The 16,246-nt window shown below is 38.8% G+C and overlaps 1 protein-coding gene and 1 pseudogene across 9 annotated transcripts in view; one reads left to right on the top strand and one right to left on the bottom strand.

Annotated features, from left to right (window-relative positions):
- Window positions 1–16,246, top strand: part of AUTS2 (activator of transcription and developmental regulator AUTS2) — a 1,039,053-nt gene that overhangs the window by 33,211 nt on the left and 989,596 nt on the right. The window lies entirely within an intron of this gene.
- LOC308554892 (heterogeneous nuclear ribonucleoprotein D-like pseudogene) lies at window positions 11,909–12,708 on the bottom strand (annotated as a pseudogene). The gene has a single exon. The product of its transcript is annotated as a heterogeneous nuclear ribonucleoprotein D-like pseudogene (transcript).

Raw genomic sequence — 16,246 nt, 5'->3', positions numbered from 1 at the left:
ATTTGTTTTGTTAGGTTCTTTATTTCAACAGATAAATTTCTAGGTTACTTTGACAGGGGCATGCATGTTTTAAATTTTTGATGCATATGGCCAAATTGCTTTTCTCGAAGGTTGTACCAGTTATCATATTCACTAGCAGTACATGAGAGCTTTATGTTTTTTCTTGGTATTCGAGAGTATAGTCTAGAAAGTATTGACTAGAGATGGGTTACATTATGATCAGTGATTTTGCTGTTGCTTCTGAAATTTATGTCAACCTTATAAACAAATGCTCTGTTCCCAGTATCAAGTGAAAGAAGCCAGCCTACCTCATACGGGTGCAACAGAGTTTTGATTATTTTATTAATGGTATTTTTTTTAAAGGTATGGAATAAAAATCAAGTAGCTATTTTATTAAGACAGAAGTGGTTTATTCTTCCCCCAGGGAAGATTCTGAAACAATATTTTTCATGTGAATAAGGACTAACCTAAGGAATATAGATGTAAAATCAGAACAAGAAGTAGGTAGCTTTGCTCTGTTTGTAAAAAAAAAGTATTACCTTCTTGTGGTGGCAGAGCTCCTGGATGTATTGATTGTTAACCCATGACTAGAGGAGAAAGATAAACCTTGGCATCTCTGTCTAGGGCAGCCTTGGAGAAGCCATCACAACACCTGGTCTAAATTTGTGTTAGGGTATCTCCTGCATTCTGTATTTTCCTTACTTGTCTAAACCACTAGGTTAGAATTCTCAAGAGCTGGTGTTGCATCTTATTTTCTGTATCCACAGTGTCTGAAAGTTGGACACATAGCAGGTGCTTATTGTTCACTGAATGAATACTATAGGTTTGCCGGAGAGTTAAGATTAAAGAAAAAAATCTTTCAGAATATCTGGGACACCCCCACCCCAATTTTATAGCTGAGGAAACTGAGGCTCAGAAAGATTAAGGGACACCTTGCTCAAGAGCAAGTTAATGATCAAGCAGAAGTTGGAGTTCTTTTATCAGTTATAGTACTAGGATTTTCCCCAGGATGGTACTTTGTATGATTACATTTAAAATCAATAGTAAAATTCTCATTTCATATGCAGTACAGCTTTCCTAAATCCTCTCTATTTTTTCTGGTGATACCAGCCTCAGTTTTTGTTAAAATTCAACATACTCTTAACTCACATTTTATTATTCCTTTCTCTAATATTTTTACCTCTCCAATTTCATTCTCAGTAGATGTTTTAATTTACTCCCAGCAGTATTGCCATGTGGATGTCAAAATGCATTGAATTGACCTCTTGTCTGGAGATCTCACCTGCCACAGAAAGGAGGAATTTAGCTGGGAATTGAGGCAGGTAAAGCAAAAGATTTTCCCAAGGCCCAGGTGTTGCCCTTTGGCCCACCCAGATTTGATTCTCAGTGGGGTGCAAATGTGCCTTGTTTTCCAGTGGAAAACAGCTCTGAACACACTTTCTGTTTGGAACTTTTCAGTTTGCCAGTTCCAAGTAATGTCTGCAGCAAAAGTTGGTATTAGCATAAACCAGGAAAATGGGGGAATTAAAGAGAAATTTTAACATTTCTGTGTTTTATTTTTTTTCCTGTGACTTTTTCCTTTTCTCCTTCTTAGTGAATTATTACAGAGTTTTATTAAAATTGTAAGTTTTGGAATTAGACACCATGGTAGTTAGACCAGTCTGGGATACTGTACTCTTAGGTTCCATAATATTTCATAGTACATCTCTTTATTGTATATTAAATGATAGGGAAGTATAATAAAATGTACCTAGAGAGTACTTATCTATTTTATGTCCTGTAACATTCAGTACTTGTTGCAAATGTAGCAGATCCTGCCTCAAAAAAGAACAAAACTGATTATAGCCCAAGAGGAGGATGACAAGTTCCTTGTTGCTGGCATAAATTCAGCAAAATCATTGAATTTGAGACCCTAAGTGGCCTTCATAACCTAGTCCAACCTTTCCTAGATGGGGAAAGAATTAGCCTGTGGTCCAGGGTCATTCAGCAGGTTAGAGCTATGTGCTGTACCTAGGACTGACTGACTGTCCACTCTGCTGGGCTTTTAATTTTCTGATCATAGTTGACACATTTAGTTTAATCTTTCTTTAGAAGAGCGTAGTGTTTGCTGTTTTGTTGGCTTGAAATCTGTTGTTGTGCCCAAAGGCACCCAAAGGCTATCCTGCTGCTCATTTTTCCTGGTTGCCCAGGTCATTCCATGATTCTATGAGGGTGGGTGTGGATATGGCCAAAATGAAAGCTGTGCTGTGGCAGTACTTAAAGAACCATCACTGATGAAATGACTTCTTACCTTTTTAAGAAAGCAGTGAAAGATAGTAAGGGGACTGTTAGTTCATAAAACCATTGATGTTGGATGGAGAGAAGCCCTAGGTGGCAGATGGTTATAGCCTTTTGCAGTGGCATTGCTGTCTTTGCCATCCCTTGCAGCCTGTATGATTCTTTTTTTAAAAATTAATCCTCCCCAGAGGATATGTTTTTTATTGATCTTAAAGAGAGAGGGAGGGAGGAAGGAAGGGGGAGAGAGAGAGAAAGAGAGAGAGAATCATTGATGTGAGAGAGAAACATCCATAGGTTACCCCCTTATGTGCCCCTACCAGGTATCAAACCTGCAGCCTAGGTATGTGCCTTGACAGGGAATCAAACCTACACCCTTTTTTGTGTTCAGGACTAAGCTCCAACCAACCAAGCCACCAAGTCTGGCACAGCCTGTATGAGCACTTAACCTCTTAGGCTTAAGTTTCCTCTTAGGAAATCCAGGGGGGTAAAGTTGATGGTTTCTAAGGCACCTCCTAGGTCTTTTCTTGAATAATTATTCTTCTAAATGACTATCTTTATAGAAGTTTATTCACATGATCAAATAACCAAACATGGATTTCTAGCAGTCCATTTTATTACTATTTTGGGTGGTTTTCATGGGAATTTGGAAAAATGTCTACAGACTTTACTGTGATCAGGCTGCTAGCAGTTATTTACAGAACACCCACCAGGTGCTTGGGGCTATAAAAGAAATAGTGTCCAGCCTCAAGAAGACTAGAAAGACTTCTTTATCTCCCAAGCTGGGGATGGAGGGCATTCTTCCCTTCCACTGGATTTAAGCTCTGTGAGTGCGGGGCTTTTGTCTCTTTTATAGGGCAGGGCTCAGTAAATACTGGTTGCATGAATGAAACAATGAATTCACTTGTCAGTCTTGCTTATATTTACTGAAGATTTCCCACTGAGATTTATTGTTTTCTTCAGCCGGTAAATGCTGTTAACTTGAATAAATTTCCCAGAAAGTATTCCTCACCTCCTGCAGAAGAATGAGATCAAGATGCTCTGAGGCTAAATGAAAAACCCGTAAATACTACATTCCTTTCTTGGAAATTCACTTTAATAGTAAGTAGCATATTGAAAGCACTGAGATGTTGGCCTTAAAATGACTTCGTTTGACCCAACATTTCCCAAACTTATTTGAACTCAGAATCCTATTTATTCTACTCCCCTGTGGAATAGTTGTTAATATCCTGTGGAACTGTGACCTGTGAAAGAGAAAGGTTGGCATAGAGAGTAGTAATATGAAATAAATCAAAGCAGCAACATTAGTTAAGAATAATTAATTCCACACTGACGGAACTTATATGTCAGTTCTGTGTGAAGTCGTGGTAGACTATCGTTTTTTTTTCCTTAAAAAAAAAAAAAATTCTGTCTATGCTTCATTGGAAATTTAAGGTTAGGTGGTACAGAGATTAGAGGAAATTGCAAGTGATCTAATAGTTATTTTACTGTTATGGAAGTTGAATGGTAGAGTTTTAATTTCTGTCAAGGGCTGCCCTGCCACGTACTGTATGGAAATAATAATGAAAGGTGTCTGTGTGTGCTCTTTCTGGAGCTGTCTCGTGGAGGAAACAGACATGTAAACAGATTATAGTAATAACGAACTCAAATGTGTAATGAACAGAAATAGGACAGAGGAAGGAATGGTATTTTTTCCCCAATTTAGAATAGGGTTGCTATTCATACAATAAGCCAAAACCATATTAACTGGATCCCCTCTAGATCCAGTAGACAAAGTTCTACTCATACATCAAGACTCAGATGACTGGGCTTCTGTATTCTTCCCCTGCTCTAGAATTAATCTTACTGTAATCTGTAGTCAGAGCCTTGCTTATACCTCTGTCATTGGTCTTATGTCCCTGTATCTCCAGGGCCTGCAGGCACAGCATGTACCAATATCTACAGTGCACACTGGCTGTTTTGTTTAGACAGGCATGGAGGTTGTGAAAGTTAACTAACTCACTTTAAGTAAATTCAGTAAATAAAAATGGGTTTTATACAAAACATAGATGGAGAAGGTGGTAGTGTTATTAAGAGTTTGCCCCCTCCCCAGCTTTCTCCTACCTGAGTACCTGAAATATGACCTAAGTTTAAAGAATTCAATTACCTCTTTGTAGGAGCTCAACAATTCCATATCATGAAGTGTTTTTATTTCACATAAACATTTTGTAGTCATTAGTTTTTGCAGAACTTTTCTGTCCTGTATTTCATTTGGAATATCCTAAGAATAAGTTCAGTTTGGTATTCTCCGTTCCTTACTAGTGGTTGTGTTTGACACCCAAGGTCAAGGTGTTGATTGATGACATTTCCCTTTAAAGTATTTGTAACCATATGAATTGAGGGGGCGGAGTGATTCTCAGTATGGTGCAATGGAAATAACTAAACTGGAAGGTAGCTTGATTTGATTTTGTAGTTCCTTTTCTTCATGACCTTGGGCAAGTTACTTAACCTTCCAGAATTAGCACAATCTCTTCTAATGCTACATTCCATGATTCTCTGGGGAAGATTTACTTCCATGGAGAAGGTTTAAAAGTGGATACATTTTTAGGTTAAATAGCTTTGTTCACTTAGTTTCTCCACCCTCATCCCTTAGCCCATTTTGGAGTAGTAAGACTGCTTGTCACAGAGTAAAACCAAATTACCCAGGACTCTCAAAAGGCTCCAGTACTTATGCTATTTTTTATTTTGAAGGGAAGACAAAAAAACAAAACCCCCCCAGCAAAATAAGTTGTTCATATCCGTGAATCAGGACAAATTTATGCCATATTTCTACGTAGACAGTATACATAACCATGTTCAGTGAGGTGCTGCAAAGTCTTAACTGCAAAAGAAATATTTGGTTGGGTTTGCCATCCTAAATCTATGAAGAATTGTACCTACCTGATAGATACATTTTGAGTGTTTTCATCTAGGGTTGAGACAAGAAATTGCCTTAGGTGGAAAGATCTTGTGTATAGGAACATGGTTCCCAGCTTTTTGATGAATATACTGTGTATCCTTGGATATGTCATTGAATGTTTCTGAATTTCAGTGTCCTCAATGGTTAGATTTGATATCATTCTGATTATGAATAGCTCTGTGATTAGACAATTCCAGCCATTTATTTTAGGCTCCTTCTTTTCTTTTCCTTGGAAGATTAGCTACCCTACCTCTTCTCCTCAGAATCCAGGACAGTTGTTGATTTCTGAGGGAGAGAAGAATTTTAAAAGTTTAATTAGGTACATTCAAGAAAATTACTTTGTATTAGTTGTCTATTGCAGTATAACAGTATTACCACAAGCTTAAAGTTTTTGTGGCTTAAAAATAACATTACCTCACAGTTTGTGTGGGCCAGGAGTCTGGGCACACCTTAGTTGGGTTCTTTGCAAGGCTGCAGTCAAGACAGTGTTGCGTAGGACTGGAGTGTCATCTGAATATGTGTCCTCTGAATGCTACCCAGCTCACTCAGGTTGTTGGTGGAATTCATTTCCTTGCAGCTGTAGAACTGAGGGCCTTATTATTCTTGCTGGCTAGGGGCTCTCTTTGCTTCTCGAGGCTGCCTACAGTTTTTTGTCACATGAGGTTCCCTCACATGGCTGCTCACTTTCTCATAGCCGACAAGAGAGAGAATAAGGCAGAAAATTACAATTTTTTGTGATGTAATCATGAACATCTGTCATCCTAGCTATATCCTAGAGGTTAGAAGCAAGTCACAGATCTCTCCCACACTTGAGGATAGAGGATCATACAAGGGAAGAGCATAGACACCAGGAGGTAAGGATCATGGGGGCCACCTTAAGAGCTTGTCAGCCACACCTATGAAAGACAGAAACCATATTGAAAATTTTTTGTTTGTTTCTTCTTTTGGACCTGTGCTTAAACATCTTACTTTAGAGTAGAGCCTCAATAACCATTGACTGATTGACTGAAAATACTTCTGTTCAGTTAAGTTTTCCAGCCCTACTATGTTTTTGTACCAAACTCTCATCAGATATTGGTGAAGGCAAGATTTGAGGTCTTTCATTCTTCTGCTTCCCTTCCCAGTACTGTACCTGCAGGTGTTAGGTGCTCCTAAGTGTTCATTGAAGGATTATAACTATTGTTCCAGTAGCAGCACTGAGTTAATTTGAAGAGATTCCCTGCCACAGACTGAATTATGTACCTCTGTTCGTATATTGAAACCCTAACCCCAATGTGATGATATTTGGAGATGGGGCCTTTGGGAGGTTATTAGATTTAGATGAGACATGCGGGATGAGATCTTATGATGAGATTGGTACTGTTATAAGAAGAGGCACCAGAGTGAGCTTTCTACCTCTCTCATCTCTACTCTCTTTGATCTCTTTCTCTCCCTCTCTCCCTGTGTCTTTGCCCTTGCTATGTGAAGATAGAGAGAGAAGGTGGCTATCTATAAGCCAGAATGAGCACTCTTATCAGAGAGTGACCATGCTGGCACCTTGATCTTAGACTTGTAGCCTCCAGAACTGAGAAAATAAATGCCTGTTGTTTAAGCTACCCAGTCTGTGGTATTTCATTATGGAGCCCGAGCTGATGAAGACAGCTCCCCTCTTCTACCATCCTCTTATTCTCTGTGTATCAAGAGCAAGAGATAACAACTAAGTGCAAAGATTGCAGGATGGCACTGACCTCCTGGTAGCCAGGGAGAATGGTGTTTAATTGCAACCAATCCTTTCCTTGTTGACCTTTAGTCATAACTATGTGTAGAGGACTCCTTGACTTTTCTTTTTCTTGGGCAAAATGATGATCCAAAACATAATGCCCTTGGTTTTTAAGTGTTGGACTGTCAAACAGGAACACTTAATGAAAATAAAATGTTACTTTTAAAAAGCCTCAATGATAGAAACTTATATAGTGAATTCTTAATTTCTTATTCCTGAGTCTTACCTTTTTAAAAAAACTTTTGCAATCCAATTTGTCATTCATTCGTTTGTTCATTTATTCATTCATATGTTGAGATGTAGAGAGCTCAGTACCCTTCCCCAAGTTTTCTACTTTTCTGACTGTGATAAATTTGCTTATTTCTCTAGGTTCCTTCTTGGTAAAATTGGGATAGTCACACTTATCTAAAAAGAATGAAATAATTACATAAAGCTCCATGCACATAATAGGTGCTCACTGAATGATAGTTTGACTAATTGTAGAGGAATGATTAACATGTTACATTTATTCAATTTCATTTATCATATCAGGAATGGTATCATGATAGAATATATTAGAAGTGAGTAAGATGATGGTGCGGGGAAAGAACCAAGAAAATCACCATCTTCCTTCTGCTTGAAAAGAAATCTTGATTCCTGAACAGGTGTTTTAAAAATATTTCTAAGCCATATAAAATTTATTTGTTTTTAATAATTGCAGTCAAAAATATCAAGCAGTGAGGGACATATATATTTGACGTGGCACTTCATTGCAATTTAGAAGGAGGATCTTAGAATTTAAGAAGTCCATCTCTTTCATTTTATAGATTTGGAGGCTGAGGGCTTTGTTCACTGACATATAACGAGAGGAAGGAAACAGGAGTCATAAATCATATCTTTTAAAGAAACTCAACATTGTCAGAAATTTCATTGGAAGAAACACTAAGCAAATTTAGACCTGTGAAACCCACTGGGGTTAGCCTGAAATACTCCCCCCACCCCTCATGTGTCATCTCTGCATTGAAGGGATTGTATAGTTGCATTAGGAGTCAGGTGTCAGACTCCCTCAGTGTTCAAAGCTCAGCTTCGTAGTTAAAGGCGGATTATGTGGGGTTTTTGGGGGGCTAGGGAAAGAGAGGAGTGGAAAACAGATTTCCAGCCTGGGGCTCTTGCTGTTTCCTTAGGGGATTTAGGGCCTGTAAAAACACATTTAGTTCCCTGAATGGCAACACATAATAGCAATGACCCTTAATTGAAAGGGAGGAGACCAAATGGACTAGAGGTTAGGACTTTATAGTGATGACTAGTGGCCGGGTGGTATCTGCTGAAATGGTCTGGATTTTTTTCCCCCCTCCACTCTTCCCCTTCCCCACTTCCTAGGCTTGAAAATCGTGGAAGGAAGGAGGAGGGACCATTAACTAAACTAAGATTTGATATGGAGTGTTCCTGGGTGGACTGGAATTTCAGAGTGGGAGGCCCCCGAGCCTTTTTAAAGCCAGTATATTACAACCTGACTGCTACCTGCAGTTTGCCAATTACCCAATTATGACACAAATTTGCACATTAAAAAAAAAGTAGGCTGCTACTATTCTTCCTTATACAAGAATTTTAGTCACTGTACATCTTGTGTCTTTAAATAATGTATTAGGAACATTTTCAAGTCTGTAAGTGCTTTTTTAATGAGAGTGTGAAGATTTTAATGGGACTAGATTGCTTTTCATGACATTTCAGAGTGACTTAATTGTAAAAATGTTGAGAGTCTGTATTTTAAAGTTTGCTAAGTATGTCTGCTGTGGATTATAGTCAGACACTTAAAAGGATGGATGGATGGATAGTGGAAGCAGATAGCTTTTTCCTCCCTACTTTACTCCAAATATTAGCTCTTTGCAAATATGGTTATACCAAACCAGGCACAGGTCAGGGTTCTCTTGAACCTTTTAATTATACAATAGGAACTGAGGCCAGTGGAGAAAGTTTCGGAGACAGTTCCTTTAAAACTTACTTGGGCAGCAATGTATGTCTGAGGGCATTTCCTATTTTCCGTTTACAGAGCCAGGAGGCCAGGCTACCTTTCTTTGTTTTTACTCCCCTTTAGTCCCTGAACTCTCTTTGTTCACTTAAAAACATACCTGTCTTATGTCTCATATCTTTTTCAGACATTTTATTGTGTTTCTAAAATATTGTCACTTCCAGGTAACAGTTTACTTTTTCAATGATGAGAATTTTAGACTCACTGTGAAACTCAATTTTTTATCTTCAAAACAGTGGGGTTATTTAGAGGTCTTTTCCTGCACAAATGTTCTTAGGATTCTAGAACCTGTAGCAGACTTCTCAAAAGTATATCATATGGTTAGGCACTTCCAACACCACTCATAGTCAGGGTTTGTATTAGTTTCCTAGGACTGGGATTCTGTAACAGTACCTTCTTGGTGGTTGAAAGCAACAGAACTACATTCACTCACAGTGCTGGAGGCTAGAAGTCTGGAAATCAGCGTGTACACAGCGCCATGCTCCCTCTGAAACCTGTAGGAGATCCTTCTTTGACTCTTTCTAGCTTCTGATGGTTTGTTGGCAGTCTTTGGTAGTTCCTTGGTTTACAGCTGTGTAGCTCTAATCTCTGCCTTTGTCATCACATGGTATCCTCCCAATGTGTCTCAGTGTTCACAGGTCATTTTTTTATGATAACAGGCATATTGGATTAGGGACCCACCCTATTCTAGTATGACCTCATCTTAATGAGTTACATCTACAGCAAACCCTATTTCCAAATAAGGTCACATTCTGAGGTACTGAGAATGAGGATTTCAGTATATCTTTTTAAAACAATTAAATTTATTGGGATAACATTGGTTAATAGCACATAAGGTTCAGGTATAAAATTCTGTAACATAATTTGTATGTTGCATTGTGTGCTCATCTCCCAAAGTCTAGGCTCCCTCCGTGACCACATAGTTGGCCCCTTACTCTCTTCACCCTCCTCCCACCCCTTCCTCTCTGGTAATCACCGTACTGTGTCTGTGTCTCTTGAGTTTGTTTCTTTCATTTGCACATTTGTTGCTTTCTGTTTTACATCCCACATATGAGTGAACTCATATGGTTTTTGTCCTTTTTCGTTTGACTTATTTCACTTAGCCTGATACTCTCACAATCCATTTTTTTGAATGGCTGAGTAGTATTCCATTAAATGTATGTACCATGTCTTCTTTATCCAGTCATTGGTTGAAGAACACTTAGGTTGTTTCCATGTCTTGGCTACGATGAATAATGCTGCAGTGAACATAGGTGTACATAGATATACATATATCTTTACGAATAAGTGTTTTCAAATTTTTCAGGTAGATTCCCAGAAGAAGGATTGCTGGGTCATGTGGTAGCTCTGTTCTTAATTTTTTTGAGGAACCTCCATAATGTTTCCATAGAGGCTTTACCAATTTACATTTTCACCAGCAGTGTATGAGGGTTTCCCTTTTTCCACATCCTCTCTAACACTTGCTTTTTCTTGTCTTATTGATAATAGCCATTCTAACAGGCCTGAGATGGTATTTCATTGTGGTTTTGATTTCCATTTCCCTTAAAACCAGTGAAGTTGAGCATCTTTTTCTATATCTTTTGGTCATTTGCATGCCTTCTTGGGAAAAAGGGTCTGTTCGGGTCCTATGACCATTTAAAAATTTTTGTTGTTGTTGAGTTGTATGAGTTTTTTATGTATTTTGGATGTTAGTCCCCTAGCAGAGGTATTATTTGCAAATATATTCTCCCATTCGTTTGGTTGCCATTTTGTTTTGATGATGGTTTCTTTTGCTGTGCAGAAGCTTTTAGTTTTATGTAGTCCCACTCATTAATTTTCAGCATATCTTTCTTTGAGGGGATACAGTTCAACCCATAGCAGGATTCTGCTTTACAGAGTACCCAGGGAGATTCAGATGTAGCCTGCACAGGTTCCCAAAGTATGGTTCCTGGTCTCCATGCACAGAATTCATGGGGAGCACTAAAGAAATTGTATACATTATAAAAATGGTTTAAAGGAGAAAAACCCCAAACTCATGTACTCACCACCAGCTTAAGAAATAAAACATTACCAATACCTTTGAAGGCCTTGGAAAGCCTGAGGTGTTTGTTTAAAGTACAGATTCTCCTCTGAGTGGTTAGGTTAAGGAGATTCAGGACAACAATGAGTATTAATTAGAATTTGGTAACTTTCCTTTCTTTCTTCTTTTTGGGATGGTTTCCTGAAAAATACCACCTATAGTTTTCTGAATTAGTTCAGATCTGTGGCTTAAAGAGATGTTTAGTGGTATGTTCTTGGATTTTCATGAGATAGGTGTGTATGTATGAAGGTAAGTGACCTATTATTGATTATGCTCGTTACATTATCTTGCTCCTGGGAGTTTTGTGAAGATTAATATCTGCTAGATGACTTTAAGTTTACAAAATGCCTTGAGTTCCTTGGGGGAAGTGTTACATAAATGTAAGTAAATTATGCAGCACCTGAATTGGTTGTTTATCATTTTATGTAGTGAGTTTTAATTAAGAACTTAGTGCTATTTATGTTGGATGGCTGGGGAAAGGCCTTAATCACTCAAAGGTGGTTAAATAAGAAGGCAGGAGCAGCATTTAGGCCGGAACCTATGAAGGAATAAATGAGCAGGACCTCTTCAGGAAGTTTGGAAGTTTGTCAATTTTTTTCTTTCTTTTTTCACATAAGGAAGCATTTATTTGAGCTTTAACATGAAATCATAGGAATGAAATTTATATAAACAGAAATTCACATTGAATCATAACACAGATAGCAAAAGACAAAGTAAAAACGAAGAAAACTAATTGGCAGCTATATACTTGTACGGTATAAAGTCTTTTACAAAATAATCATCTTAGATCAAGACAAGACCAGTCTCTAATGTTGTTTTGCAGGATGGGTTACTTTAGCAATCTCCTCCTGTTTTCTCTAGTGTCCTCTTTTAGTATGGCTGATAATTGTCTTGGTGATTGCCACCCCCTCAGGACGTCTTGAAGTAAGTGCTCTGTTGGCCAGTGTAGTCTGCATATTTCTGTCCATATTTATAGTTCCCATAGTTATACCCAGTATAACTCCCATAGCCACTATAGTTTTGATCACTACCATAGGCACTATTGTAATTTCCATATCTTTGATCATTGTGGTTATTAAATCCTTGGTTCCAGTTTTCGCCCTGACCTTGGCCACGACCCTAGTACCACCTCACCTACCAGCTACAGCACCTCTTCCTCCATTTTGTTGTTGCTGTTGCTGCCTATATACCTTTTTGGGTTGGGTAACTTTAATCTCACATTTTCCAGAACCAATTTGATGATACCTGCTTTCTAAAATTCTGTACTGGCTCTTCGCCTGTATGTGTGATAAAACAAAAACGTCTTCTTTTGTTTGTTTTTGTATCCATGGGAAGTTCAATATTTTCAATCTCCAAAGTCTCCAAAATATTTTTAAATTTGTTCTTCAGAAGTAACTGGACTTAATCCACCTACAAAAGCCTTTTTTGGGGTTCCTTCCCTTTTAAAGCATGGGCCCTTTTGGGGTCTATCAATTTGCCATCTAGTTTGTGTTCCTTTGGTTCCAAAACCTTATTAACACTAATAGTATCTTTGCAAAGCACAAATTCAAATCCTCTTGATCTTTAGGTGACTGGGTCTGTTTTAATTGTGCAGTCTACAGCTTTCCCAAATGGAGACAAATATTCAGATCTTTCTTGCTTGTATCCCAGCTCAAGCCTACTGTAAACATTTTACTGTGTTCCTGCTGATTTTTGCACGCATTGATTTTGGATCCCTCTGCAAATTCTTCTCTGTTGCTGACCTCACTCCTGTTCTCCACAGTGATGGTGTGGTCAGTAGGGCATGCTGGGTTCAGTCCCAGCCCCAGCAGCACAGTGGCGGAGCTTTGTATGGAGCTGGATTTAAACTGGCAGTGGAAGAGTGAAATTGGTCATTCTCCATGGCACTCACTGAGCTAAGCTCTCGGTTAATGTTTCCTCTTGTGTGTTTACAGGGTGCTGTTAGAGAATCAGCCTTTTTATTTTTTTAAAATTATTTACAGTTTGTCTTAGACTTTCAGATAGATACCTTGGACTTCTCCGGTTTTCCTGAGTAAGCTAGAAACATTTTTTTTTTTTTTTTTAAAGGGGTTTGTTTTACTCTCTAGGTATTTGGGGAGCAAGGAGGCTTCTGACAAACCACCTTGACTTTTGGTATGCTGTGCTTCTACTGCCCAAGGAGCTAGGTTTCAAACTAACTTTTTTTTGTGTGTGTGTTTTTTTTTTTAACCTGTTAACACAGAGCTTTGTGCTTCCATGGGTGACATCATCCCAGGACTATTGAAGAGTGAAGATAGGAAACTAAACACCTTGGTCTAGTTGTGCCTCCTTGGTTTGCTGTGCTGTCAGTTTCATCAGTATGCTTGTTTTTTGCCCTGTTGCTCTGTGAACAAAGAGTCACTTACTTCATCTCCTTCCCATAGCTGATCCCAAACTTGTCTGTAACCTTTCTCATTCATTCACCATTCCATTAAGCACTATTTGGTGCTAAGCGGTAGACATTTGTGAGTTACACGGAGTTCTTGATGCTATTGAGCTGTCTAGTAGAAGACACAATTATTAAAGAAAATAAAAGAACCAATAGCCAAATAGTTATAATTAGATGAGGGGTGAACAGGATACTCGTAGGCTCTTTGAGAGTAGATAGTAAGGGGAAACAAACCCTGCCCTGGCTGTTTTGAAGAGCAACAATTCAGCAAAATCTGGGAGGATCCCTGGGAATTAGCAAGGAAGGTAGAAGAACAGGAAACATTGTCTTCTAAGAAGAATGCCATGAAATTATTTTTTCTGTTCCCTCCTCTGCCCTTTTTCTACCACACACAGTCTTATGTGGAGGCACAGTTTTGGCCATCTAAAGTGGGCCAGTTTGCCAAACTTGGGTGATTGGGGGTTATGGGGAAGGGGTAGGAGTTGAAGCTGAATATAAATTAGACAGTAAGAGATGGTAGTTTTGTTTCACTGGGATGATTAACTCCTTAAGTTGGATTCTTGACATACTATTTCTCTAAACTGTGCTCCGGTAACCTTTTTGGAAGTCTAGGGCTATCTATAGACCCTCGAGTGTCTGGAGTGGGTTAGGGGCTTGGAAGAGATACACTTGCTGAAGGAAGCCCTTCTCTGCACTCTTTCTATTTGTAGGAGATAACATAGTGTTAATATATCTTATTTTTTAGATATAATTGCTCAAACTTCTGACATTCAAATTGCCAGGAGCCTATTAAAAATGCACTTTTCATAGCCTTTTTATTGCAGACCTGCTGACTTAGAATCTTATCACTAGGACTCCTGGCCATTGTCAAGCACTCTATTGAGAGCAACTGCCAGGATGGGTCATTCAGAGCTTAAAGATGAGGACTTTCACCATTTTAGCCCCACCAGGCCCTGTTGGATTTCTCACCATCTTTCACCACTAGTACCAGCTCCATAATTTGCAGGGCCTGGGGAAAAATGAATATGCAGAACCCTTTATTAAAAAAATTAAGAACTTCCAGAGGGTGACAGCACAGCATTAAATTAAGTATGGGCCCTTCTGAGTGCTGGGCCCTGGAAAACTAACTGCACAAATAGCCAGTCCATGAAGCTCTTCTCACCACTTCTGTTTGTCTTTTTAAGTGAGCTGCTTATTGTTCCCTGTGCACCACACTATTCTTCGCCTTTGTTTCTTGGGTCTCGCTGTTTGAAATGCTATTTTTCATCTCTTTTGTCTCACCTAGGCTTACCTCAGTTTTTTCATGTACTGTACTAGAACCCTGTGCAAGTTTCCACTGCAAGACTGTGTCCTTTGAGGCCCACTCTTCCTCATTCTGTTATTTCCTGCCTGTAGCTGAGACTCTGCCACCGTCTCCTCAGGAATTTGCTGAGTAAAATATTTTAACCTGAATGCTTTTCTTAAAACTTTATTAGGTTATGGAACACTGGGAATACAGATTTGGTTCAGAGTGAGGTGTTGGAGGCAGTGTTGCCCCTGGCAGTGTTATGCAAGGGGCCTGGGGTGCCTGGGTGTGACTGGTGTAAAACAGCATGAGAAACAAGGCTTGAGACACACTGAGGACATTTCTGGCAAATTGTGCATCCTCTGTGGTTAACACCTTTGGTAGCTACCCTTCCTCTGATAACCAGTGTTTCCTTTCTGGATCTCTCATTGACCTCTTGAGTTCCTGGGAACAAGTTTTTTCTAAGCCACTTAGGTTCGAAAGTGCTGTTAGCAGAACCTGAGAAAATATTTTTTGTGGTAGGAAGGTGACCATTTTGCTCAGTAGTTAATATTTGAAACCAGACATTCTGGATTGTTTGAGCTAGTGTGTTCCAGAGAATTCCCCCAAGCTGGATGTATTTGGTGAATGCAGTCATGGTTCTGTAGGCTGAAAATCAGGCTACACTTAAAAGGACTGATTGTTCTTGTCTTGAGGTAGACAGAGATAGCTATGAATTTGGACAAGAGGTCTGTGAAACCTTTTCATCTTACAGATGGCTGAACAACTATTGAGTTCAGAAAAGTTAAACAGCATATAGAGGGTTGATTCAGATATTAAGTACTGGACTATTGGAATCCATGATTGCTACTCCTTCTGAGGCCTCAGTAAATATTTGTTCAAAGACTGTTCTGTTCTTTCTTTGAGGGTTATCATCTGGCCCTGACCTGATGGAGTTAATGAAATGAAATATGTACTTCCCCTTTGACATTGTGGACAATGAGGACCTAAAGTGGACAGATTGATTAAAACAGTGCTATTCATTTGAAATATGTTGAGTCACACATGCTGTATTAAAATTGAAAAAATAAAAACAGGTTAAATTAAGTTTAATAATTTATTTAACCCTAGATATCAGTCTATTTTAATAATTTCATCATATCAATACAAAAATATTCATGAGATAGTTAACTCCCCCCCCCCGCCCCCCCCCCCAGTGTAGCTATAGTATTGGATAGTGCAGGGCTAAAATATGCTAGCCTATACATTTAATTTTTATATTCTTTTCCTTTCTAGATTGCTTTAACCCATACTAGTTAACATAAGAGCTTGGTCACTGATGTGATGATATGGATTTGGGGTGTAAGCTGACTAAGTAGTTTTAGTGTGTCAGTTGAAGGGGGTCAAGCAAACTCATAATACTCCAGTATGGGTTTACTGTAGACCTCTGTCTTCATTCTGGGCTTCTGGAGGCAGTGCTTGCAGCCCTTTAGGGGACAGAAATTGCCTTGCACAAAGACAATGGGATGTCAGTCAA

This window comes from Miniopterus schreibersii (assembly GCF_964146895.1).
Source record: "Miniopterus schreibersii genome assembly, chromosome: 3".
Classification (NCBI taxonomy): domain Eukaryota; kingdom Metazoa; phylum Chordata; class Mammalia; order Chiroptera; family Miniopteridae; genus Miniopterus; species Miniopterus schreibersii.
This window is presented reverse-complemented; position numbering and strand designations above follow the sequence as displayed.